This window comes from Phalangium opilio, unplaced genomic scaffold (assembly GCF_054372755.1).
Source record: "Phalangium opilio isolate 3A_F unplaced genomic scaffold, DU_Popi_V2 ptg000209l_1, whole genome shotgun sequence".
NCBI lineage: Eukaryota > Metazoa > Arthropoda > Arachnida > Opiliones > Phalangiidae > Phalangium > Phalangium opilio.
Window position 1 is genome coordinate 13,210,126 of NW_028324217.1, and position 23,695 is coordinate 13,233,820.

At 37.6% G+C, this 23,695-nt stretch overlaps 47 pseudogenes; all 47 read left to right on the plus strand.

The window, feature by feature from the left end:
- The first annotated feature begins 1,308 nt into the window (after positions 1 to 1,308).
- Positions 1,309 to 1,427, plus strand: LOC149620288 (5S ribosomal RNA; annotated as a pseudogene).
- Positions 1,428 to 2,011: 584 nt separating this feature from the next.
- Positions 2,012 to 2,114, plus strand: LOC149620289 (5S ribosomal RNA; annotated as a pseudogene).
- Positions 2,115 to 2,233: 119 nt separating this feature from the next.
- LOC149620290 (5S ribosomal RNA) lies at positions 2,234 to 2,352 on the plus strand (annotated as a pseudogene).
- Positions 2,353 to 2,940: 588 nt separating this feature from the next.
- LOC149620291 (5S ribosomal RNA) lies at positions 2,941 to 3,059 on the plus strand (annotated as a pseudogene).
- Positions 3,060 to 3,674: 615 nt separating this feature from the next.
- LOC149620292 (5S ribosomal RNA) lies at positions 3,675 to 3,793 on the plus strand (annotated as a pseudogene).
- A 584-nt stretch (positions 3,794 to 4,377) lies between these two features.
- Positions 4,378 to 4,496, plus strand: LOC149620293 (5S ribosomal RNA; annotated as a pseudogene).
- Positions 4,497 to 5,112: 616 nt separating this feature from the next.
- LOC149620294 (5S ribosomal RNA) lies at positions 5,113 to 5,215 on the plus strand (annotated as a pseudogene).
- Positions 5,216 to 5,334: 119 nt separating this feature from the next.
- On the plus strand, positions 5,335 to 5,453 carry LOC149620295 (5S ribosomal RNA; annotated as a pseudogene).
- Positions 5,454 to 6,039: 586 nt separating this feature from the next.
- LOC149620296 (5S ribosomal RNA) lies at positions 6,040 to 6,158 on the plus strand (annotated as a pseudogene).
- A 136-nt stretch (positions 6,159 to 6,294) lies between these two features.
- Positions 6,295 to 6,413, plus strand: LOC149620297 (5S ribosomal RNA; annotated as a pseudogene).
- Positions 6,414 to 6,775: 362 nt separating this feature from the next.
- LOC149620298 (5S ribosomal RNA) lies at positions 6,776 to 6,894 on the plus strand (annotated as a pseudogene).
- A 362-nt stretch (positions 6,895 to 7,256) lies between these two features.
- Positions 7,257 to 7,375, plus strand: LOC149620299 (5S ribosomal RNA; annotated as a pseudogene).
- A 135-nt stretch (positions 7,376 to 7,510) lies between these two features.
- Positions 7,511 to 7,629, plus strand: LOC149620300 (5S ribosomal RNA; annotated as a pseudogene).
- A 137-nt stretch (positions 7,630 to 7,766) lies between these two features.
- LOC149620301 (5S ribosomal RNA) lies at positions 7,767 to 7,885 on the plus strand (annotated as a pseudogene).
- A 135-nt stretch (positions 7,886 to 8,020) lies between these two features.
- On the plus strand, positions 8,021 to 8,139 carry LOC149620302 (5S ribosomal RNA; annotated as a pseudogene).
- A 137-nt stretch (positions 8,140 to 8,276) lies between these two features.
- LOC149620303 (5S ribosomal RNA) lies at positions 8,277 to 8,395 on the plus strand (annotated as a pseudogene).
- Positions 8,396 to 10,069: 1,674 nt separating this feature from the next.
- Positions 10,070 to 10,188, plus strand: LOC149620304 (5S ribosomal RNA; annotated as a pseudogene).
- A 588-nt stretch (positions 10,189 to 10,776) lies between these two features.
- LOC149620305 (5S ribosomal RNA) lies at positions 10,777 to 10,895 on the plus strand (annotated as a pseudogene).
- Positions 10,896 to 11,509: 614 nt separating this feature from the next.
- On the plus strand, positions 11,510 to 11,628 carry LOC149620306 (5S ribosomal RNA; annotated as a pseudogene).
- A 584-nt stretch (positions 11,629 to 12,212) lies between these two features.
- LOC149620307 (5S ribosomal RNA) lies at positions 12,213 to 12,331 on the plus strand (annotated as a pseudogene).
- Positions 12,332 to 12,947: 616 nt separating this feature from the next.
- On the plus strand, positions 12,948 to 13,050 carry LOC149620308 (5S ribosomal RNA; annotated as a pseudogene).
- A 119-nt stretch (positions 13,051 to 13,169) lies between these two features.
- On the plus strand, positions 13,170 to 13,288 carry LOC149620309 (5S ribosomal RNA; annotated as a pseudogene).
- Positions 13,289 to 13,874: 586 nt separating this feature from the next.
- LOC149620310 (5S ribosomal RNA) lies at positions 13,875 to 13,993 on the plus strand (annotated as a pseudogene).
- Positions 13,994 to 14,129: 136 nt separating this feature from the next.
- On the plus strand, positions 14,130 to 14,248 carry LOC149620311 (5S ribosomal RNA; annotated as a pseudogene).
- Positions 14,249 to 14,610: 362 nt separating this feature from the next.
- LOC149620312 (5S ribosomal RNA) lies at positions 14,611 to 14,719 on the plus strand (annotated as a pseudogene).
- A 137-nt stretch (positions 14,720 to 14,856) lies between these two features.
- Positions 14,857 to 14,975, plus strand: LOC149620313 (5S ribosomal RNA; annotated as a pseudogene).
- A 362-nt stretch (positions 14,976 to 15,337) lies between these two features.
- LOC149620314 (5S ribosomal RNA) lies at positions 15,338 to 15,456 on the plus strand (annotated as a pseudogene).
- Positions 15,457 to 15,593: 137 nt separating this feature from the next.
- Positions 15,594 to 15,712, plus strand: LOC149620315 (5S ribosomal RNA; annotated as a pseudogene).
- A 137-nt stretch (positions 15,713 to 15,849) lies between these two features.
- LOC149620316 (5S ribosomal RNA) lies at positions 15,850 to 15,952 on the plus strand (annotated as a pseudogene).
- Positions 15,953 to 16,314: 362 nt separating this feature from the next.
- On the plus strand, positions 16,315 to 16,433 carry LOC149620317 (5S ribosomal RNA; annotated as a pseudogene).
- A 362-nt stretch (positions 16,434 to 16,795) lies between these two features.
- On the plus strand, positions 16,796 to 16,914 carry LOC149620318 (5S ribosomal RNA; annotated as a pseudogene).
- A 135-nt stretch (positions 16,915 to 17,049) lies between these two features.
- LOC149620319 (5S ribosomal RNA) lies at positions 17,050 to 17,168 on the plus strand (annotated as a pseudogene).
- Positions 17,169 to 17,305: 137 nt separating this feature from the next.
- Positions 17,306 to 17,424, plus strand: LOC149620320 (5S ribosomal RNA; annotated as a pseudogene).
- Positions 17,425 to 17,559: 135 nt separating this feature from the next.
- LOC149620321 (5S ribosomal RNA) lies at positions 17,560 to 17,678 on the plus strand (annotated as a pseudogene).
- Positions 17,679 to 17,815: 137 nt separating this feature from the next.
- On the plus strand, positions 17,816 to 17,934 carry LOC149620322 (5S ribosomal RNA; annotated as a pseudogene).
- A 361-nt stretch (positions 17,935 to 18,295) lies between these two features.
- Positions 18,296 to 18,414, plus strand: LOC149620323 (5S ribosomal RNA; annotated as a pseudogene).
- Positions 18,415 to 18,549: 135 nt separating this feature from the next.
- LOC149620324 (5S ribosomal RNA) lies at positions 18,550 to 18,668 on the plus strand (annotated as a pseudogene).
- Positions 18,669 to 19,031: 363 nt separating this feature from the next.
- On the plus strand, positions 19,032 to 19,150 carry LOC149620325 (5S ribosomal RNA; annotated as a pseudogene).
- A 137-nt stretch (positions 19,151 to 19,287) lies between these two features.
- On the plus strand, positions 19,288 to 19,406 carry LOC149620326 (5S ribosomal RNA; annotated as a pseudogene).
- Positions 19,407 to 19,543: 137 nt separating this feature from the next.
- LOC149620327 (5S ribosomal RNA) lies at positions 19,544 to 19,646 on the plus strand (annotated as a pseudogene).
- Positions 19,647 to 20,008: 362 nt separating this feature from the next.
- On the plus strand, positions 20,009 to 20,127 carry LOC149620328 (5S ribosomal RNA; annotated as a pseudogene).
- Positions 20,128 to 20,489: 362 nt separating this feature from the next.
- LOC149620329 (5S ribosomal RNA) lies at positions 20,490 to 20,608 on the plus strand (annotated as a pseudogene).
- A 135-nt stretch (positions 20,609 to 20,743) lies between these two features.
- On the plus strand, positions 20,744 to 20,862 carry LOC149620330 (5S ribosomal RNA; annotated as a pseudogene).
- A 358-nt stretch (positions 20,863 to 21,220) lies between these two features.
- On the plus strand, positions 21,221 to 21,339 carry LOC149620331 (5S ribosomal RNA; annotated as a pseudogene).
- A 584-nt stretch (positions 21,340 to 21,923) lies between these two features.
- LOC149620332 (5S ribosomal RNA) lies at positions 21,924 to 22,026 on the plus strand (annotated as a pseudogene).
- Positions 22,027 to 22,145: 119 nt separating this feature from the next.
- Positions 22,146 to 22,264, plus strand: LOC149620333 (5S ribosomal RNA; annotated as a pseudogene).
- A 588-nt stretch (positions 22,265 to 22,852) lies between these two features.
- LOC149620334 (5S ribosomal RNA) lies at positions 22,853 to 22,971 on the plus strand (annotated as a pseudogene).
- The last annotated feature ends 724 nt before the right edge of the window (positions 22,972 to 23,695 follow it).

The window sequence follows — 23,695 nt, forward strand, 5'->3', positions numbered from 1 at the left end:
CGGCCATATCACACTGAAAACACCGGTTCTCGTCCGATCACCGAAGCTAAGCAGCGTCGAGCGCAGTCAGTACTTGGGAATAGAGAGCTGCAAAATGAAAATATAAACCTCCAACTCCTTCCAACTCCAAGGCAATGCACAACAATGACTCCAATTCCTCCCAATGCCATAATCAAAAGTTTCAACTCCGCAGAGCTCCGCCAAGCGAAATGTAAAACTCCTCCCAACTCCTTCCATGAAAATTAAAATTTCTTAAACTCCTCCCAACTCCTTCCATGAAAATTAAAATTTCTTAAACTCCTCCCAACTCCTTCCATGAAAATTAAAATTTCTTAAACTCCTCCCAACTCCTTCCATGAAAATTAAAATTTATTAAACTCCTCCCAACTCCTTCCATGAAAATAAAAATTTATTAAACTCCTCCCAACTCCTTCCATGAAAATTAAAATTTCTTAAACTCCTTCTAACTTCGTCCATTAAAACCTTTCTATTTTCTAGTCTTTGGCAGATTTCTTTACTTTTAGAATTGAAAAAATAGAAAGTTCAAGTAAAACGTGTAGCTCATTAGTTTTCTTTCAAATTTGGCCTGAGATTGATACCACGAGTGCTTATAAATTATCATTTTCAAATAGCTATTTAATTAAAATCGGACTGATTCGCTTCTCAAATGCTATTTTGAAGGACAAGGCCACGAACTTCACGAATCAAGAAATACTAACACTAGAGTCCATTCTGTTATTAGTTTTGCCTGCCAATATGCCTTACTTTAATATGCCTCAAAGCTAGAAAGGAGACTCTTGTCAATGGGTTTAAGAGAAAAGGAAAGCGCCCGCGGCCCCATTGTGTGAGAGACTCACTGAGGGGACGTGTCACGTGGGGTTACAGGTGAAAAAAGAATTTCATACGAAGCTTCTGAAGACAAACAACGCTAAAGACCGCTTTTAAATTGGACCCCTACCACACCAGACTTAAGTTTTCCAACTCCTTAGATTTCCATGTTTTAAGATAATTTTCCATTGCCTCCCAACTCCGCACACAAAAACTTCCACTGCCACCCAACTCCAATTTTATCTCAGAAAAACATTTCCAACTCCCGGAGTTCCCATCGCTTAAACGCGGAACCCAGCGGGTTTCGGAGTTCTTCCACGGAGTTGCAGCTCTCTACTTGGGAACACAGCGTGCCGTTGGCTTTTTCACTTTTGTTTCCTCTTAAATTCCACCAGATATGAAAAAACAAGCATATCTTTTTTTGTTATTGTTTTATAAAGATGAAAGTTAATTAAATTAAAATTATTAACTGAGACTCTCGGCAACGGCCTTCTCACGCTGAATACATCGGTTATCGTCCGATCACCGAAGTTATGCAGCGTCGAGCGCAGTCAGCACTTGGGAGGGAGACCACTTAGGAACACTGCGTGCCGTTGGCTTTTTCAATTTTTTTCCTCTTTTAAATTCCAATAGATATAAAAAAAGCAAACATATTTTCTTTTTGTTATTGTTTTAAAAAGATGAAGGTTAATTTGTCTCACTTAATTTAAATTCGAATTATTAACTAGCACTCTCGGCAACGGCCATATCACGCTGAAAACACCGGTTCTAGTCCAATCACCGAAGTTAAGCAGCGTCGAGCGCAGTCAGTACTTGGGAACACTGCGTGACGTTGGCTTTTGCACTTTTATTTCCTCTTTTAAATTCCACCAGATATGAAAAAAGCAAACATATCTTCTTTTTGATATTGTTTTATAAAGATAAAGGTTAATTTAAATTCGAATTATTAACTAGCACTCTCCGCAACGACAATATCACACTGAAAACACCGGTTCTCGTCCGATCACCTAAGCTAAGCATCGTCGTGCGCAGTCAGTACTTGGGAACACTGAGTTTCGTTGGCTTTTTCACCTTTGTTTCCTCTTAAATTCCACCAGATATGAAAAAACAAACATATCTTCTTTTTGTTATTGTTTTATAAAGATGAAGGTTAATTAAATTCAAATTATTAACTAGCACTCTTGGCAACGGCCATATCACGCTGAAAACACCGGTTCTCGTCCGATCACCGAAGTTAAGCAGCGTCGAGCGCAGTCAGTACTTGGGAACACTGCGTGCCGTTGGCTTTTTCACTTTTGTTTCCTCTTAAATTCCACCAGATATGAAAAAACAAGCATATCTTCTTTTTGTTATTGTTTTATAAAGATGAAGGTTAATTAAATTAAAATTATTAACTGAGACTCTCGGCATCGGCCATATCACGCTGAATACACCGGTTATCGTCCGATCACCGAAGTTAAGCAGCGTCGAGCGCAGTCAGCACTTGGGAGGGAGACCACTTAGGAACACTGCGTGCCGTTGCCTTTTTCAATTTTTTTCCTCCTTTAAATTCCAATAGATATGAAAAAAGCAAACATATTTTCTTTTTGTTATTGTTTTAAAAAGATGAAGGTTAATTTGTCTCACTTAATTTAAATTCGAATTATTAACTAGCACTCTCGGACACGGCCATATCACGCTGAAAACACCGGTTCTAGTCCAATCACCGAAGTTAAGCAGCGTCGAGCGCAGTCAGTACTTGGGAACACTGCGTGACGTTGGCTTTTGCACTTTTATTTCCTCTTTTAAATTCCACCAGATATGAAAAAAGCAAACATATCTTCTTTTTGATATTGTTTTATAAAGATGAAGGTTAATTTAAATTCGAATTATTAACTAGCACTCTCCGCAACGACAATATCACACTGAAAACACCGGTTCTCGTCCGATCACCGAAGTTAAGCAGCGTCGAGCGCAGTCAGTACTTGGGAACACTGCGTGACGTTGGCTTTTGCACTTTTATTTCCTCTTTTAAATTCCACCAGATATGAAAAAAGCAAACATATCTTCTTTTTGATATTGTTTTATAAAGATGAAGGTTAATTTAAATTCGAATTATTAACTAGCACTCTCCGCAACGACAATATCACACTGAAAACACCGGTTCTCGTCCGATCACCGAAGTTAAGCATCGTCGAGCGCAGTCAGTACTTGGGAGGGAGACCACTTAGCAACACTGCGTGCCGTTGGCTTTCTCACTTTTTTTCCACTTTTAAATTTTAATAGATTTGAAAAAAGCAAACAATTTTTCTTTTTGTTATTGTTTTAAAAAGATGAAGGTTAATTTGTCTCACTTAATTTAAATTCGAATTATTACCTAGCACTCTCCGCAACGGCCATATCACACTGAAAACACCGGTTCTCGTCCGATCACCGAAGTTAAGTATCGTCGAGCGCAGTCAGTACTTGGAAACACTGCGTGCCGTTGGCTTTTTCAATTTTTTTCCTCTTTTAAATTCCAATAGATATGAAAAAAGCAAACATATTTTCTTTTTTTTATTGTTTTAAAAAGATGAAGGTTAATTTGTCTCACTTAATTTTAATTCGAATTATTAACTAGCACTCTCGGCAACGGCCATATCACGCTGAAAACACCGGTTCTAGTCCAATCACCGAAGTTAAGCAGTGTCGAGCGCAGTCAGTACTTGGGAACACTGCGTGACGTTGGCTTTTGCACTTTTATTTCCTCTTTTAATTTCCACCAGATATGAAAAAAGCAAACATATCTTCTTTTTGATATTGTTTTATAAAGATGAAGGTTAATTTGTCTCACTTAATTTAAATTCGAATTATTAACTAGCACTCTCCGCAACGACAATATCACACTGAAAACACCGGTTCTCGTCCGATCACCGAAGTTAAGCATCGTCGAGCGCAGTCAGTACTTGGGAGGGAGACCACTTAGCAACACTGCGTGCCGTTGGCTTTCTCACTTTTTTTCCACTTTTAAATTTTAATAGATTTGAAAAAAGCAAACAATTTTTCTTTTTGTTATTGTTTTAAAAAGATGAAGGTTAATTTGTCTCACTTAATTTAAATTCGAATTATTACCTAGCACTCTCCGCAACGGCCATATCACACTGAAAACACCGGTTCTCGTCCGATCACCGAAGTTAAGCATCGTCGAGCGCAGTCAGTACTTGGAAACACTGCGTGACGTTGGCTTTTGCACTTTTATTTCCTCTTTTAAATTCCACCAGATATGAAAAAAGCAAACATATCTTCTTTTTGATATTGTTTTATAAAGATGAAGGTTAATTTAAATTCGAATTATTAACTAGCACTCTCCGCAACGACAATATCACACTGAAAACACCGGTTCTCGTCCGATCACCGAAGCTAAGCATCGTCGTGCGCAGTCAGTACTTGGGAACACTGAGTTCCGTTGGCTTTTTCACCTTTGTTTCCTCTTAAATTCCACCAGATATGAAAAAACAAACATATCTTCTTTTTGTTATTGTTTTATAAAAATGAAGATTAATTAAATTAAAATTATTAACTGAGACTCTCGGCAACGGCCATATCACGCTGAATACATCGGTTATCGTCCGATCACCGAAGTTAAGCAGCGTCGAGCGCAGTCAGCACTTGGGAGGGAGACCACTTAGGAACACTGCGTGCCGTTGGCTTTTTCAATTTTTTTCCTCTTTTAAATTCCAATAGATATGAAAAAAGCAAACATATTTTCTTTTTGTTATTGTTTTAACAAGATGAAGGTTAATTTGTCTCACTTAATTTAAATTCGAATTATTAACTAGCACTTTCGGACACGGCCATATCACGCTAAAACACCGGTTCTAGTCCAATCACCGAAGTTAAGCAGCGTCGAGCGCAGTCAGTACTTGGGAACACTGCGTGACGTTGGCTTTTGCACTTTTATTTCCTCTTTTAAATTCCACCAGATATGAAAAAAGCAAACATATCTTCTTTTTGATATTGTTTTATAAAGATGAAGGTTAATTTAAATTCGAATTATTAACTAGCACTCTCCGCAACGACAATATCACACTGAAAACACCGGTTCTTTTCCGATCACCGAAGTTAAGCATCGTCGAGCGCAGTCAGTACTTGGGAGGGAGACCACTTAGCAACACTGCGTGCCGTTGGCTTTCTCACTTTTTTTCCACTTTTAAATTTTAATAGATATGAAAAAAGGAAACAATTTTTCTTTTTGTTATTGTTTTAAAAAGATGAAGGTTAATTTGTCTCACTTAATTTAAATTCGAATTATTAACTAGCACTCTCGGCAACGGCCATATCACGCTGAAAACACCGGTTCTCGTCCGACCACCGAAGTTAAGCAGCGTCGAGCGCAGTCTGTACTTATGAACACTGCATGCCGTTGGCTTTTTCACTTTTGCTTCCTCTGAAATTCCACCAGATATGAAAAAACAAGCATACCTTCTTTTCGTTACTGTTTTATAAAGATGAAGGTTAATTTAATTCAAATTATTAACTAGCACTCTTGGCAACGGCCATATCACGCTGAATACACCGGTTCTCTTCCGATCACCGAAGTTAAGCAGCTTCGATCGCAGTCAGTAATTGGGAGGGAGACCACTTAGGAACACTGCGTGCCGTTGGCTTTTTCACTTTTTTTCCTCTTTTAAATTCCAATAGATATGAAAAAAGCAAACATATTTTCTTTTTGTTATTGTTTTAAAAAGATGAAGGTTAATTTGTCTAAATTAATTTAAATTCGAATTATTAATTAGCACTCTCGGCAACGGCCATATCGCGCAGAAAACACCGGTTCTAGTCCGAACACCGAAGTTAAGCAGGGTCGAGCGGAGTCAGTACTTGGAAACACTGCGCGAAGTTGGCTTTTTCACTTTTACTTCCTCTTTTAAATTCCACCAGATATGAAAGAAGCAAACATATCGTATTTTTGATATTGTTTTATAAAGATGAAGGTTAATTAAATTCAAATTATTAAATAGCACTCTCGGCAACAGCCATATCACGCTGAAAACACCGTTTCTCGTCCGATCACCGAAGTTAAGCAGCGTCGAGCGCAGTCAGTACTTTTGAACACTGCGTGCCTTTGGCTTTTTCCTTTTTGTTTCCTTTTTTAAATTCCACCAGATATGAAAAAAGCAAACATATCTTCTTTTTGATATTGTTTTATAAAGATGAAGGATAATTAAATTCAAATTATTAAATAGCACTCTCGGCAACGGCCATATCACGCTGAAAACACCGTTTCTCGTCCGATCACCGAAGTTAAGCAGCGTCGAGCGCAGTCAGTACTTGGGAGGGAGACCACTTAGGAACACTGCGTGCCGTTGGCTTTTTCACTTTTTTTTCCTCTTTTAAATTTTAATAGATATGAAAAAAGCAAACGTGTTTCTTTTTATTAATGTTTTAAAAAGATGAAGGTTAATTTGTCTCACTTAACTTAAATTCGAATTATTAACTAGCACTCTGCGCAACAGCCATATCACGCTGAAAACACCGGTTCTCGTCAGATCACCGAAGTTAAGCAGCATCGAGCGCAGTCAGTACTTCGGAGGGAGACCACTTAGGAACAAGGCGTGCCGTTGGCTTTTTCACTTATTTTTCCTCTTTTAAATTTTAATAGATATGAAAAAAGCAAACATGTTATCTTTTTGTTATTGTTTTAAAAAAATGAAGGTTAATTTGTCTCACTTAATTTAAATTCGAATTATTAACTAGCGCTCTCGGCAACGACCATATCACGCTAAAAACACCGGTTCTCGTCCGATCACCGAAGTTAAGCAGCGTCGAGCGCAGTCAGTACTTTTGAACACTGCGTGCCTTTGGCTTTTTCCTTTTTGTTTCCTTTTTTAAATTCCACCAGATATGAAAAAAGCAAACATATCTTATTTTTGATATGGTTTTATAAAGATGAAGGTTAATTAAATTCAAATTATTAAATAGCACTCTCGGCAACGGCCATATCACGCTGAAAACACCGTTTCTCGTCCGATCACCGAAGTTAAGCAGCGTAGATCGCAGTCAGTACTTGGGAGGGAGACCACTTAGGAACACTGCGTGCCGTTGGCTTTTTCACTTTTTTTTCCTCTTTTAAATTCCAATAGATATGAAAAAAGCAAACATATTTTCTTTTTGTTATTGTTTTAAAAAGATGAAGGTTAATTTGTCTAACTTAATTTAAATTCGAATTATTAACTAGCACTCTCGGCAACGGCCATATCGCGCTGAAAACACCGGTTCTAGTCCGATCACCGAAGTTAAGCAGAGTCGAGCGGAGTCAGTACTTGGAAACACTGCGCGAAGTTGGCTTTTTCACTTTTATTTCCTCTTTTAAATTCCACCAGATATGAAAAAAGCAAACATATCTTATTTTTGATATTGTTTTATAAAGATGATGGTTAATTAAATTCAAATTATTAAATAGCACTCTCGGCAACGGCAATATCACGCTGAAAACACCGTTTCTCGTCCGATCACCGAAGTTAAGCAGCGTCGAGCGCAGTCAGTACTTGGGAGGGAGACCACTTAGGAACACTGCGTGCCGTTGGCTTTTTCACTTTTTTTTCCTCTTTTAAATTTTAATAGATATGAAAAAGCAAACATGTTTCTTTTTATTAATGTTTTAAAAAGATGAAGGTTAATTTGTCTCACTTAACTTAAATTCGAATTATTAACTAGCACTCTCGGCAACAGCCATATAACGCTGAAAACACCGGTTCTCGTCCGATCACCGAAGTTAAGCAGCATCGAGCGCAGTCAGTACTTCGGAGGGAGACCACTTAGGAACAAGGCGTGCCGTTGGCTTTTTCACTTATTTTTCCTCTTTTAAATTTTAATAGATATGAAAAAAGCAAACATGTTATCTTTTTGTTATTGTTTTAAAAAAATGAAGGTTAATTTGTCTCACTTAATTTAAATTCGAATTTTTAACTAGCGCTCTCGGCAACGACCATATCACGCTAAAAACACCGGTTCTCGTCCGATCACCGAAGTTAAGCAGCGTCGAGCGCAGTCAGTACTTGGGAGGGAGACCACTTAGGAACACTGCGTGCCGTTGGCTTTTTCACTTTTTTTTCCTCTTTTAAATTTTAATAGATATGAAAAAGCAAACATGTTTCTTTTTATTAATGTTTTAAAAAGATGAAGGTTAATTTGTCTCACTTAACTTAAATTCGAATTATTAACTAGCACTCTCGGCAACAGCCGTATAACGCTGAAAACACCGTTTCTCGTCCGATCACCGAAGTTAAGCAGCGTAGAGCGCAGTCAGTACTTGGGAGGGAGACCACTTAGGAACACTGCGTGCCGTTGGCTTCTTCACTTATTTTTCCTCTTTTAAATTTTAATAGATATGAAAAAAGCAAATATGTTATCTTTTTGTTATTGTTTTAAAAAAATGAAGGTTAATTTGTCTCACTTAATTTAAATTCGAATTATTCACTAGCACTCACTGCAACAGCCATATCACGCTGAAAACACCGGTTCTCGTCCGATCACTGAAGTTAAGCAGCATCGAGCGCAGTCAGTATTTCGGAGGGAAACCACTTAGGAACAAGGCGTGCCGTTGGCTTTTTCACTTTTTTTTCCTCTTTTAATATTTAATAGATATGAAAAAAGCAAACATGTTATCTTTTTGTTATTGTTTTAAAAACATGAAGGTTAATTTGCCTCACTTAATTTAAATTCGAATTTTAACTAGCACTCTCGGCAACGGCCATATCGCGCTGAAAACACCGGTTCTAGTCCGTTCACCGAAGTTAAGCAGCGTCGAGCGGAGTCAGTACTTGGAAACACTGCGCGAAGTTGGCTTTTTCACTTTTATTTCCTCTTTTAAATTCCACCAGATATGAAAAAAGCAAACATATCTTATTTTTGATATGGTTTTATAAAGATAAAGGTTAATTAAATTCAAATTATTAAATAGCACTCTCGGCAACGGCCATATCACACTGAAAACACCGGTTCTCGTCCGATCACCGAAGCTAAGCAGCGTCGAGCGCAGTCAGTACTTGGGAATAGAGAGCTGCAAAATGAAAATATAAACCTCCAACTCCTTCCAACTCCAAGGCAATGCACAACAATGACTCCAATTCCTCCCAATGCCATAATCAAAAGTTTCAACTCCGCAGAGCTCCGCCAAGCGAAATGTAAAACTCCTCCCAACTCCTTCCATGAAAATTAAAATTTCTTAAACTCCTCCCAACTCCTTCCATGAAAATTAAAATTTCTTAAACTCCTCCCAACTCCTTCCATGAAAATTAAAATTTCTTAAACTCCTCCCAACTCCTTCCATGAAAATTAAAATTTATTAAACTCCTCCCAACTCCTTCCATGAAAATAAAAATTTATTAAACTCCTCCCAACTCCTTCCATGAAAATTAAAATTTCTTAAACTCCTTCTAACTTCGTCCATTAAAACCTTTCTATTTTCTAGTCTTTGGCAGATTTCTTTACTTTTAGAATTGAAAAAATAGAAAGTTCAAGTAAAACGTGTAGCTCATTAGTTTTCTTTCAAATTTGGCCTGAGATTGATACCACGAGTGCTTATAAATTATCATTTTCAAATAGCTATTTAATTAAAATCGGACTGATTCGCTTCTCAAATGCTATTTTGAAGGACAAGGCCACGAACTTCACGAATCAAGAAATACTAACACTAGAGTCCATTCTGTTATTAGTTTTGCCTGCCAATATGCCTTACTTTAATATGCCTCAAAGCTAGAAAGGAGACTCTTGTCAATGGGTTTAAGAGAAAAGGAAAGCGCCCGCGGCCCCATTGTGTGAGAGACTCACTGAGGGGACGTGTCACGTGGGGTTACAGGTGAAAAAAGAATTTCATACGAAGCTTCTGAAGACAAACAACGCTAAAGACCGCTTTTAAATTGGACCCCTACCACACCAGACTTAAGTTTTCCAACTCCTTAGATTTCCATGTTTTAAGATAATTTTCCATTGCCTCCCAACTCCGCACACAAAAACTTCCACTGCCACCCAACTCCAATTTTATCTCAGAAAAACATTTCCAACTCCCGGAGTTCCCATCGCTTAAACGCGGAACCCAGCGGGTTTCGGAGTTCTTCCACGGAGTTGCAGCTCTCTACTTGGGAACACAGCGTGCCGTTGGCTTTTTCACTTTTGTTTCCTCTTAAATTCCACCAGATATGAAAAAACAAGCATATCTTTTTTTGTTATTGTTTTATAAAGATGAAAGTTAATTAAATTAAAATTATTAACTGAGACTCTCGGCAACGGCCTTCTCACGCTGAATACATCGGTTATCGTCCGATCACCGAAGTTATGCAGCGTCGAGCGCAGTCAGCACTTGGGAGGGAGACCACTTAGGAACACTGCGTGCCGTTGGCTTTTTCAATTTTTTTCCTCTTTTAAATTCCAATAGATATAAAAAAAGCAAACATATTTTCTTTTTGTTATTGTTTTAAAAAGATGAAGGTTAATTTGTCTCACTTAATTTAAATTCGAATTATTAACTAGCACTCTCGGCAACGGCCATATCACGCTGAAAACACCGGTTCTAGTCCAATCACCGAAGTTAAGCAGCGTCGAGCGCAGTCAGTACTTGGGAACACTGCGTGACGTTGGCTTTTGCACTTTTATTTCCTCTTTTAAATTCCACCAGATATGAAAAAAGCAAACATATCTTCTTTTTGATATTGTTTTATAAAGATAAAGGTTAATTTAAATTCGAATTATTAACTAGCACTCTCCGCAACGACAATATCACACTGAAAACACCGGTTCTCGTCCGATCACCGAAGTTAAGCAGCGTCGAGCGCAGTCAGTACTTGGGAACACTGCGTGACGTTGGCTTTTGCACTTTTATTTCCTCTTTTAAATTCCACCAGATATGAAAAAAGCAAACATATCTTCTTTTTGATATTGTTTTATAAAGATGAAGGTTAATTTAAATTCGAATTATTAACTAGCACTCTCCGCAACGACAATATCACACTGAAAACACCGGTTCTCGTCCGATCACCGAAGTTAAGCATCGTCGAGCGCAGTCAGTACTTGGGAGGGAGACCACTTAGCAACACTGCGTGCCGTTGGCTTTCTCACTTTTTTTCCACTTTTAAATTTTAATAGATTTGAAAAAAGCAAACAATTTTTCTTTTTGTTATTGTTTTAAAAAGATGAAGGTTAATTTGTCTCACTTAATTTAAATTCGAATTATTACCTAGCACTCTCCGCAACGGCCATATCACACTGAAAACACCGGTTCTCGTCCGATCACCGAAGTTAAGTATCGTCGAGCGCAGTCAGTACTTGGAAACACTGCGTGCCGTTGGCTTTTTCAATTTTTTTCCTCTTTTAAATTCCAATAGATATGAAAAAAGCAAACATATTTTCTTTTTTTATTGTTTTAAAAAGATGAAGGTTAATTTGTCTCACTTAATTTTAATTCGAATTATTAACTAGCACTCTCGGCAACGGCCATATCACGCTGAAAACACCGGTTCTAGTCCAATCACCGAAGTTAAGCAGTGTCGAGCGCAGTCAGTACTTGGGAACACTGCGTGACGTTGGCTTTTGCACTTTTATTTCCTCTTTTAATTTCCACCAGATATGAAAAAAGCAAACATATCTTCTTTTTGATATTGTTTTATAAAGATGAAGGTTAATTTGTCTCACTTAATTTAAATTCGAATTATTAACTAGCACTCTCCGCAACGACAATATCACACTGAAAACACCGGTTCTCGTCCGATCACCGAAGTTAAGCATCGTCGAGCGCAGTCAGTACTTGGGAGGGAGACCACTTAGCAACACTGCGTGCCGTTGGCTTTCTCACTTTTTTTCCACTTTTAAATTTTAATAGATTTGAAAAAAGCAAACAATTTTTCTTTTTGTTATTGTTTTAAAAAGATGAAGGTTAATTTGTCTCACTTAATTTAAATTCGAATTATTACCTAGCACTCTCCGCAACGGCCATATCACACTGAAAACACCGGTTCTCGTCCGATCACCGAAGTTAAGCATCGTCGAGCGCAGTCAGTACTTGGAAACACTGCGTGACGTTGGCTTTTGCACTTTTATTTCCTCTTTTAAATTCCACCAGATATGAAAAAAGCAAACATATCTTCTTTTTGATATTGTTTTATAAAGATGAAGGTTAATTTAAATTCGAATTATTAACTAGCACTCTCCGCAACGACAATATCACACTGAAAACACCGGTTCTCGTCCGATCACCGAAGCTAAGCATCGTCGTGCGCAGTCAGTACTTGGGAACACTGAGTTCCGTTGGCTTTTTCACCTTTGTTTCCTCTTAAATTCCACCAGATATGAAAAAACAAACATATCTTCTTTTTGTTATTGTTTTATAAAAATGAAGATTAATTAAATTAAAATTATTAACTGAGACTCTCGGCAACGGCCATATCACGCTGAATACATCGGTTATCGTCCGATCACCGAAGTTAAGCAGCGTCGAGCGCAGTCAGCACTTGGGAGGGAGACCACTTAGGAACACTGCGTGCCGTTGGCTTTTTCAATTTTTTTCCTCTTTTAAATTCCAATAGATATGAAAAAAGCAAACATATTTTCTTTTTGTTATTGTTTTAACAAGATGAAGGTTAATTTGTCTCACTTAATTTAAATTCGAATTATTAACTAGCACTTTCGGACACGGCCATATCACGCTAAAACACCGGTTCTAGTCCAATCACCGAAGTTAAGCAGCGTCGAGCGCAGTCAGTACTTGGGAACACTGCGTGACGTTGGCTTTTGCACTTTTATTTCCTCTTTTAAATTCCACCAGATATGAAAAAAGCAAACATATCTTCTTTTTGATATTGTTTTATAAAGATGAAGGTTAATTTAAATTCGAATTATTAACTAGCACTCTCCGCAACGACAATATCACACTGAAAACACCGGTTCTTTTCCGATCACCGAAGTTAAGCATCGTCGAGCGCAGTCAGTACTTGGGAGGGAGACCACTTAGCAACACTGCGTGCCGTTGGCTTTCTCACTTTTTTTCCACTTTTAAATTTTAATAGATATGAAAAAAGGAAACAATTTTTCTTTTTGTTATTGTTTTAAAAAGATGAAGGTTAATTTGTCTCACTTAATTTAAATTCGAATTATTAACTAGCACTCTCGGCAACGGCCATATCACGCTGAAAACACCGGTTCTCGTCCGACCACCGAAGTTAAGCAGCGTCGAGCGCAGTCTGTACTTATGAACACTGCATGCCGTTGGCTTTTTCACTTTTGCTTCCTCTGAAATTCCACCAGATATGAAAAAACAAGCATACCTTCTTTTCGTTACTGTTTTATAAAGATGAAGGTTAATTTAATTCAAATTATTAACTAGCACTCTTGGCAACGGCCATATCACGCTGAATACACCGGTTCTCGTCCGATCACCGAAGTTAAGCAGCTTCGATCGCAGTCAGTAATTGGGAGGGAGACCACTTAGGAACACTGCGTGCCGTTGGCTTTTTCACTTTTTTTCCTCTTTTAAATTCCAATAGATATGAAAAAAGCAAACATATTTTCTTTTTGTTATTGTTTTAAAAAGATGAAGGTTAATTTGTCTAAATTAATTTAAATTCGAATTATTAACTAGCACTCTCGGCAACGGCCATATCGCGCAGAAAACACCGGTTCTAGTCCGAACACCGAAGTTAAGCAGGGTCGAGCGGAGTCAGTACTTGGAAACACTGCGCGAAGTTGGCTTTTTCACTTTTACTTCCTCTTTTAAATTCCACCAGATATGAAAGAAGCAAACATATCGTATTTTTGATATTGTTTTATAAAGATGAAGGTTAATTAAATTCAAATTATTAAATAGCACTCTCGGCAACAGCCATATCACGCTGAAAACACCGTTTCTCGTCCGATCACCGAAGTTAAGCAGCGTCGAGCGCAGTCAGTACTTTTGAACACTGCGTGCCTTTGGCTTTTTCCTTTTTGTTTCCTTTTTTAAATTCCACCAGATATGAAAAAAGCAAACATATCTTCTTTTTGATATTGTTTTATAAAGATGAAGGATAATTAAATTCAAATTATTAAATAGCACTCTCGGCAACGGCCATATCACGCTGAAAACACCGTTTCTCGTCCGATCACCGAAGTTAAGCAGCGTCGAGCGCAGTCAGTACTTGGGAGGGAGACCACTTAGGAACACTGCGTGCCGTTGGCTTTTTCACTTTTTTTTCCTCTTTTAAATTTTAATAGATATGAAAAAAGCAAACGTGTTTCTTTTTATTAATGTTTTAAAAAGATGAAAGTTAATTTGTCTCACTTAACTTAAATTCGAATTATTAACTAGCACTCTGCGCAACAGCCATATCACGCTGAAAACACCGGTTCTCGTCAGATCACCGAAGTTAAGCAGCATCGAGCGCAGTCAGTACTTCGGAGGGAGACCACTTAGGAACAAGGCGTGCCGTTGGCTTTTTCACTTATTTTTCCTCTTTTAAATTTTAATAGATATGAAAAAAGCAAACATGTTATCTTTTTGTTATTGTTTTAAAAAAATGAAGGTTAATTTGTCTCACTTAATTTAAATTCGAATTATTAACTAGCGCTCTCGGCAACGACCATATCACGCTAAAAACACCGGTTCTCGTCCGATCACCGAAGTTAAGCAGCGTCGAGCGCAGTCAGTACTTTTGAACACTGCGTGCCTTTGGCTTTTTCCTTTTTGTTTCCTTTTTTAAATTCCACCAGATATGAAAAAAGCAAACATATCTTCTTTTTGATATGGTTTTATAAAGATAAAGGTTAATTAAATTCAAATTATTAAATAGCACTCTCGGCAACGGCCATATCACGCTGAAAACACCGTTTCTCGTCCGATCACCGAAGTTAAGCAGCGTCGAGCGCAGTCAGTACTTGGGAGGGGGAACACTGCGTGCCGTTGGCTTTTTCACTTATTTTTCCTCTTTTAAATTTTAATAGATATGAAAAAAGCAAATATGTTATCTTTTTGTTATTGTTTTAAAATAATGAAGGTTAATTTGTCTAACTTAATTTAAATTTGAATTATTAACTAGCACTCTCGGCAACAGCCATATCACGCTGAAAACACCGGTTCTCGTCCGATCACTGAAGTTAAGAAGCATCGAACGCAGTCAGTACTTCGGAGGGAGACCACTTAGGAACAAGGCGTGCCGTTGGCTTTTTCACTTTTTTTTCCTCTTTTAAATTTTAATAGATATGAAAAAAGCAAACATGTTATCTTTTCGTTATTGTTTTAAAAAAATGAAGGTTAATTTGTCTCACTTAATTTAAATTCGAATTATTAACTAGCGCTCTCGGCAACGACCATATCACGCTAAAAACACCGTTTCTCGTCCGATCACCGAAGTTAAGCAGCGTCGAGCGCAGTCTGTACTTTTGAACACTGCGTGCCTTTGGCTTTTTCCTTTTTGTTTCCTTTTTTAAATTCCACCAGATATGAAAAAAGCAAATATATCTTCTTTTTGATATTGTTTTATAAAGATAAAGGTTAATTAAATTCAAATTATTAAATAGCACTCTCGGCAACGGCCATATCACGCTGAAAACACCGTTTCTCGTCCGATCACCGAAGTTAAACAGCGTAGAGCGCAGTCAGTACTTGGGAGGGAGACCACTTAGGAACACTGCGTGCCGTTGGCTTCTTCACTTATTTTTCCTCTTTTAAATTTTAATAGAAATGAAAAAAGCAAATATGTTATCTTTTTGTTATTGTTTTAAAAAAATGAAGGTTAATTTGTCTCACTTAATTTAAATTCGAATTATTAACTAGCACTCACTGCAACAGCCATATCACGCTGAAAACACCGGTTCTCGTCCGATCACTGAAGTTAAGCAGCATCGAGCGCAGTCAGTACTTCGGAGGGAAACCACTTAGGAACAAGGCGTGCCGTTGGCTTTTTCACTTTTTTTTCCTCTTTTAAATTTAAATAGATATGAAAAAAGCAAACATGTTATCTTTTTGTTATTGTTTTAAAAAAATGAAGGTTAATTTGTCTCACTTAATTTAAATTCGAATTATTAACTAGCGCTCTCGGCAACGGCCATATCACGCTAAAAACACCGGTTCTCGTCCGATCACCGAAGTTAAGCACCGTCGAGCGCAGTCAGTACTTTTGAACACTGCGTGCCGTTGGCTTTTTCCTTTTTGTTTCCTTTTTTAAATTCCACCAGATATGAAAAAAGCAAACATATCTTCTTTTTGTTATTGTTTTAAAAACATGAAGGTTAATTTGCCTCACTTAATTTAAATTCGAATTATTAACTAGCACTCTCGGCAACGGCCATATCGCGCTGAAAACACCGGTTCTAGTCCGATCACCGAAGTTAAGCAGCGTCGAGCGGACTCAGTACTTGGAAACACTGCGCGAAGTTGGCTTTTTCACTTTTATTTCCTCTTTTAAATTCCACCAGATATGAAAAAAGCAAACATATCTTATTTTTGATATGGTTTTATAAAGATGAAGGTTAATTAAATTCAAATTATTAAATAGCACTCTCGGCAACGGCCATATCACGCTGAAAACACCGTTTCTCGTCCGATCACCGAAGTTAAGCAGCGTAGATCGCAGTCAGTACTTGGGAGGGAGACCACTTAGGAACACTGCGTGCCGTTGGCTTTTTCACTTTTTTTTCCTCTTTTAAATTCCAATAGATATGAAAAAAGCAAACATATTTTCTTTTTGTTATTGTTTTAAAAAGATGAAGGTTAATTTGTCTAACTTAATTTAAATTCGAATTATTAACTAGCACTCTCGGCAACGGCCATATCGCGCTGAAAACACCGGTTCTAGTCCGATCACCGAAGTTAAGCAGAGTCGAGCGGAGTCAGTACTTGGAAACACTGCGCGAAGTTGGCTTTTTCACTTTTATTTCCTCTTTTAAATTCCACCAGATATGAAAAAAGCAAACATATCTTATTTTTGATATTGTTTTATAAAGATGATGGTTAATTAAATTCAAATTATTAAATAGCACTCTCGGCAACGGCAATATCACGCTGAAAACACCGTTTCTCGTCCGATCACCGAAGTTAAGCAGCGTCGAGCGCAGTCAGTACTTGGGAGGGAGACCACTTAGGAACACTGCGTGCCGTTGGCTTTTTCACTTTTTTTTCCTCTTTTAAATTTTAATAGATATGAAAAAGCAAACATGTTTCTTTTTATTAATGTTTTAAAAAGATGAAGGTTAATTTGTCTCACTTAACTTAAATTCGAATTATTAACTAGCACTCTCGGCAACAGCCATATAACGCTGAAAACACCGGTTCTCGTCCGATCACCGAAGTTAAGCAGCATCGAGCGCAGTCAGTACTTCGGAGGGAGACCACTTAGGAACAAGGCGTGCCGTTGGCTTTTTCACTTATTTGTCCTCTTTTAAATTTTAATAGATATGAAAAAAGCAAACATGTTATCTTTTTGTTATTGTTTTAAAAAAATGAAGGTTAATTTGTCTCACTTAATTTAAATTCGAATTTTTAACTAGCGCTCTCGGCAACGACCATATCACGCTAAAAACACCGGTTCTCGTCCGATCACCGAAGTTAAGCAGCGTCGAGCGCAGTCAGTACTTGGGAGGGAGACCACTTAGGAACACTGCGTGCCGTTGGCTTTTTCACTTTTTTTTCCTCTTTTAAATTTTAATAGATATGAAAAAGCAAACATGTTTCTTTTTATTAATGTTTTAAAAAGATGAAGGTTAATTTGTCTCACTTAACTTAAATTCGAATTATTAACTAGCACTCTCGGCAACAGCCGTATAACGCTGAAAACACCGTTTCTCGTCCGATCACCGAAGTTAAGCAGCGTAGAGCGCAGTCAGTACTTGGGAGGGAGACCACTTAGGAACACTGCGTGCCGTTGGCTTCTTCACTTATTTTTCCTCTTTTAAATTTTAATAGATATGAAAAAAGCAAATATGTTATCTTTTTGTTATTGTTTTAAAAAAATGAAGGTTAATTTGTCTCACTTAATTTAAATTCGAATTATTCACTAGCACTCACTGCAACAGCCATATCACGCTGAAAACACCGGTTCTCGTCCGATCACTGAAGTTAAGCAGCATCGAGCGCAGTCAGTATTTCGGAGGGAAACCACTTAGGAACAAGGCGTGCCGTTGGCTTTTTCACTTTTTTTTCCTCTTTTAATATTTAATAGATATGAAAAAAGCAAACATGTTATCTTTTTGTTATTGTTTTAAAAACATGAAGGTTAATTTGCCTCACTTAATTTAAATTCGAATTTTAACTAGCACTCTCGGCAACGGCCATATCGCGCTGAAAACACCGGTTCTAGTCCGTTCACCGAAGTTAAGCAGCGTCGAGCGGAGTCAGTACTTGGAAACACTGCGCGAAGTTGGCTTTTTCACTTTTATTTCCTCTTTTAAATTCCACCAGATATGAAAAAAGCAAACATATCTTATTTTTGATATGGTTTTATAAAGATGAAGGTTAATTAAATTCAAATTATTAAAAAGCACTCTCGGCAACGGCCATATCACGCTGAAAACACCGTTTCTCGTCCGATCACCGAAGTTAAGCAACGTCGAGCGCAGTCAGTACTTGGGAGGGAGACCACTTAGGAACACTGCGTGCCGTTGGCTTTTTCACTTTTTTTTCCTCTTTTAAATTTTAATAGATATGAAAAAGCAAACATGTTTCTTTTTATTAATGTTTTAAAAAGATGAAGGTTAATTTGTCTCACTTAACTTAAATTCGAATTATTAACTAGCAATCTCGGCAACAGCCATATAACGCTGAAAACACCGGTTCTCGTCCGATCACCGAAGTTAAGCAGCATCGAGCGCAGTCAGTACTTCGGAGGGAGACCACTTAGGAACAAGGCGTGCCGTTGGCTTTTTCACTTTTTTTTCCTCTTTTAAATTTTAATAGATATGAAAAAAGCAAACATGTTATCTTTTCGTTATTGTTTTAAAAAAAATGAAGGTTAATTTGTCTCACTTAATTTAAATTCGAATTATTAACTAGCGCTCTCGGCAACGACCATATCACGCTAAAAACACCGTTTCTCGTCCGATCACCGAAGTTAAGCAGCGTCGAGCGCAGTCTGTACTTTTGAACACTGCGTGCCTTTGGCTTTTTCCTTTTTGTTTCCTTTTTTAAATTCCACCAGATATGAAAAAAGCAAATATATCTTCTTTTTGATATTGTTTTATAAAGATAAAGGTTAATTAAATTCAAATTATTAAATAGCACTCTCGGCAACGGCCATATCACGCTGAAAACACCGTTTCTCGTCCGATCACCGAAGTTAAGCAGCGTAGAGCGCAGTCAGTACTTGGGAGGGAGACCACTTAGGAACACTGCGTGCCGTTGGCTTCTTCACTTATTTTTCCTCTTTTAAATTTTAATAGATATGAAAAAAGCAAATATGTTATCTTTTTGTTATTGTTTTAAAAAAATGAAGGTTAATTTGTCTCACTTAATTTAAATTCGAATTATTAACTAGCACTCACTGCAACAGCCATATCACGCTGAAAACACCGGTTCTCGTCCGATCACTGAAGTTAAGCAGCATCGAGCGCAGTCAGTACTTCGGAGGGAAACCACTTAGGAACAAGGCGTGCCGTTGGCTTTTTCACTTTTTTTTCCTCTTTTAAATTTAAATAGATATGAAAAAAGCAAACATGTTATCTTTTTGTTATTGTTTTAAAAAAATGAAGGTTAATTTGTCTCACTTAATTTAAATTCGAATTATTAACTAGCGCTCTCGGCAACGGCCATATCACGCTAAAAACACCGGTTCTCGTCCGATCACCGAAGTTAAGCACCGTCGAGCGCAGTCAGTACTTTTGAACACTGCGTGCCGTTGGCTTTTTCCTTTTTGTTTCCTTTTTTAAATTCCACCAGATATGAAAAAAGCAAACATATCTTCTTTTTGTTATTGTTTTAAAAACATGAAGGTTAATTTGCCTCACTTAATTTAAATTCGAATTATTAACTAGCACTCTCGGCAACGGCCATATCGCGCTGAAAACACCGGTTCTAGTCCGATCACCGAAGTTAAGCAGCGTCGAGCGGACTCAGTACTTGGAAACACTGCGCGAAGTTGGCTTTTTCACTTTTATTTCCTCTTTTAAATTCCACCAGATATGAAAAAAGCAAACATATCTTATTTTTGATATGGTTTTATAAAGATGAAGGTTAATTAAATTCAAATTATTAAATAGCACTCTCGGCAACGGCCATATCACGCTGAAAACACCGTTTCTCGTCCGATCACCGAAGTTAAGCAGCGTAGATCGCAGTCAGTACTTGGGAGGGAGACCACTTAGGAACACTGCGTGCCGTTGGCTTTTTCACTTTTTTTTCCTCTTTTAAATTCCAATAGATATGAAAAAAGCAAACATATTTTCTTTTTGTTATTGTTTTAAAAAGATGAAGGTTAATTTGTCTAACTTAATTTAAATTCGAATTATTAACTAGCACTCTCGGCAACGGCCATATCGCGCTGAAAACACCGGTTCTAGTCCGATCACCGAAGTTAAGCAGAGTCGAGCGGAGTCAGTACTTGGAAACACTGCGCGAAGTTGGCTTTTTCACTTTTATTTCCTCTTTTAAATTCCACCAGATATGAAAAAAGCAAACATATCTTATTTTTGATATTGTTTTATAAAGATGATGGTTAATTAAATTTAAATTATTAAATAGCACTCTCGGCAACGGCAATATCACGCTGAAAACACCGTTTCTCGGCCGATCACCGAAGTTAAGCAGCGTCGAGCGCAGTCAGTACTTGGGAGGGAGACCACTTAGGAACACTGCGTGCCGTTGGCTTTTTCACTTTTTTTTCCTCTTTTAAATTTTAATAGATATGAAAAAGCAAACATGTTTCTTTTTATTAATGTTTTAAAAAGATGAAGGTTAATTTGTCTCACTTAACTTAAATTCGAATTATTAACTAGCACTCTCGGCAACAGCCATATAACGCTGAAAACACCGGTTCTCGTCCGATCACCGAAGTTAAGCAGCATCGAGCGCAGTCAGTACTTCGGAGGGAGACCACTTAGGAACAAGGCGTGCCGTTGGCTTTTTCACTTATTTTTCCTCTTTTAAATTTTAATAGATATGAAAAAAGCAAACATGTTATCTTTTTGTTATTGTTTTAAAAAAATGAAGGTTAATTTGTCTCACTTAATTTAAATTCGAATTTTTAACTAGCGCTCTCGGCAACGACCATATCACGCTAAAAACACCGGTTCTCGTCCGATCACCGAAGCTAAGCAGCGTCGAGCGCAGCCAGTACTTGGGAACACAGCGTGCCGTTGGCTTTTTCACTTTTGTTTCCTCTTAAATTCCACCAGATATGAAAAAACAAGCATATCTTTTTTTGTTATTGTTTTATAAAGATGAAAGTTAATTAAATTAAAATTATTAACTGAGACTCTCGGCAACGGCCTTCTCACGCTGAATACATCGGTTATCGTCCGATCACCGAAGTTATGCAGCGTCGAGCGCAGTCAGCACTTGGGAGGGAGACCACTTAGGAACACTGCGTGCCGTTGGCTTTTTCAATTTTTTTCCTCTTTTAAATTCCAATAGATATAAAAAAAGCAAACATATTTTCTTTTTGTTATTGTTTTAAAAAGATGAAGGTTAATTTGTCTCACTTAATTTAAATTCGAATTATTAACTAGCACTCTCGGCAACGGCCATATCACGCTGAAAACACCGGTTCTAGTCCAATCACCGAAGTTAAGCAGCGTCGAGCGCAGTCAGTACTTGGGAACACTGCGTGACGTTGGCTTTTGCACTTTTATTTCCTCTTTTAAATTCCACCAGATATGAAAAAAGCAAACATATCTTCTTTTTGATATTGTTTTATAAAGATAAAGGTTAATTTAAATTCGAATTATTAACTAGCACTCTCCGCAACGACAATATCACACTGAAAACACCGGTTCTCGTCCGATCACCTAAGCTAAGCATCGTCGTGCGCAGTCAGTACTTGGGAACACTGAGTTCCGTTGGCTTTTTCACCTTTGTTTCCTCTTAAATTCCACCAGATATGAAAAAACAAACATATCTTCTTTTTGTTATTGTTTTATAAAGATGAAGGTTAATTAAATTCAAATTATTAACTAGCACTCTTGGCAACGGCCATATCACGCTGAAAACACCGGTTCTCGTCCGATCACCGAAGTTAAGCAGCGTCGAGCGCAGTCAGTACTTGGGAACACTGCGTGCCGTTGGCTTTTTCACTTTTGTTTCCTCTTAAATTCCACCAGATATGAAAAAACAAGCATATCTTCTTTTTGTTATTGTTTTATAAAGATGAAGGTTAATTAAATTAAAATTATTAACTGAGACTCTCGGCATCGGCCATATCACGCTGAATACACCGGTTATCGTCCGATCACCGAAGTTAAGCAGCGTCGAGCGCGGTCAGCACTTGGGAGGGAGACCACTTATTAACACTGCGTGCCGTTGGCTTTTTCAATTTTTTTCCTCCTTTAAATTCCAATAGATATGAAAAAAGCAAACATATTTTCTTTTTGTTATTGTTTTAAAAAGATGAAGGTTAATTTGTCTCACTTAATTTAAATTCGAATTATTAACTAGCACTCTCGGACACGGCCATATCACGCTGAAAACACCGGTTCTAGTCCAATCACCGAAGTTAAGCAGCGTCGAGCGCAGTCAGTACTTGGGAACACTGCGTGACGTTGGCTTTTGCACTTTTATTTCCTCTTTTAAATTCCACCAGATATGAAAAAAGCAAACATATCTTCTTTTTGATATTGTTTTATAAAGATGAAGGTTAATTTAAATTCGAATTATTAACTAGCACTCTCCGCAACGACAATATCACACTGAAAACACCGGTTCTCGTCCGATCACCGAAGTTAAGCAGCGTCGAGCGCAGTCAGTACTTGGGAACACTGCGTGACGTTGGCTTTTGCACTTTTATTTCCTCTTTTAAATTCCACCAGATATGAAAAAAGCAAACATATCTTCTTTTTGATATTGTTTTATAAAGATGAAGGTTAATTTAAATTCGAATTATTAACTAGCACTCTCCGCAACGACAATATCACACTGAAAACACCGGTTCTCGTCCGATCACCGAAGTTAAGCATCGTCGAGCGCAGTCAGTACTTGGGAGGGAGACCACTTAGGAACACTGCGTGCCGTTGGCTTTTTCAATTTTTTTCCTCTTTTAAATTCCAATAGATATAAAAAAAGCAAACATATTTTCTTTTTGTTATTGTTTTAAAAAGATGAAGGTTAATTTGTCTCACTTAATTTAAATTCGAATTATTACCTAGCACTCTCCGCAACGGCCATATCACACTGAAAACACTGGTTCTCGTCCGATCACCGAAGTTAAGTATCGTCGAGCGCAGTCAGTACTTGGAAACACTGCGTGCCGTTGGCTTTTTCAATTTTTTTCCTCTTTTAAATTCCAATAGATATGAAAAAAGCAAACATATTTTCTTTTTTTTATTGTTTTAAAAAGATGAAGGTTAATTTGTCTCACTTAATTTTAATTCGAATTATTAACTAGCACTCTCGGCAACGGCCATATCACGCTGAAAACACCGGTTCTAGTCCAATCACCGAAGTTAAGCAGTGTCGAGCGCAGTCAGTACTTGGGAACACTGCGTGACGTTGGCTTTTGCACTTTTATTTCCTCTTTTAAATTCCACCAGATATGAAAAAAGCAAACATATCTTCTTTTTGATATTGTTTTATAAAGATGAAGGTTAATTTGTCTCACTTAATTTAAATTCGAATTATTAACTAGCACTCTCCGCAACGGCCATATCACACTGAAAACACCGGTTCTCGTCCGATCACCGAAGCTAAGCAGCGTCGAGCGCAGTCAGTACTTGGGAATAGAGAGCTGCAAAATGAAAATAT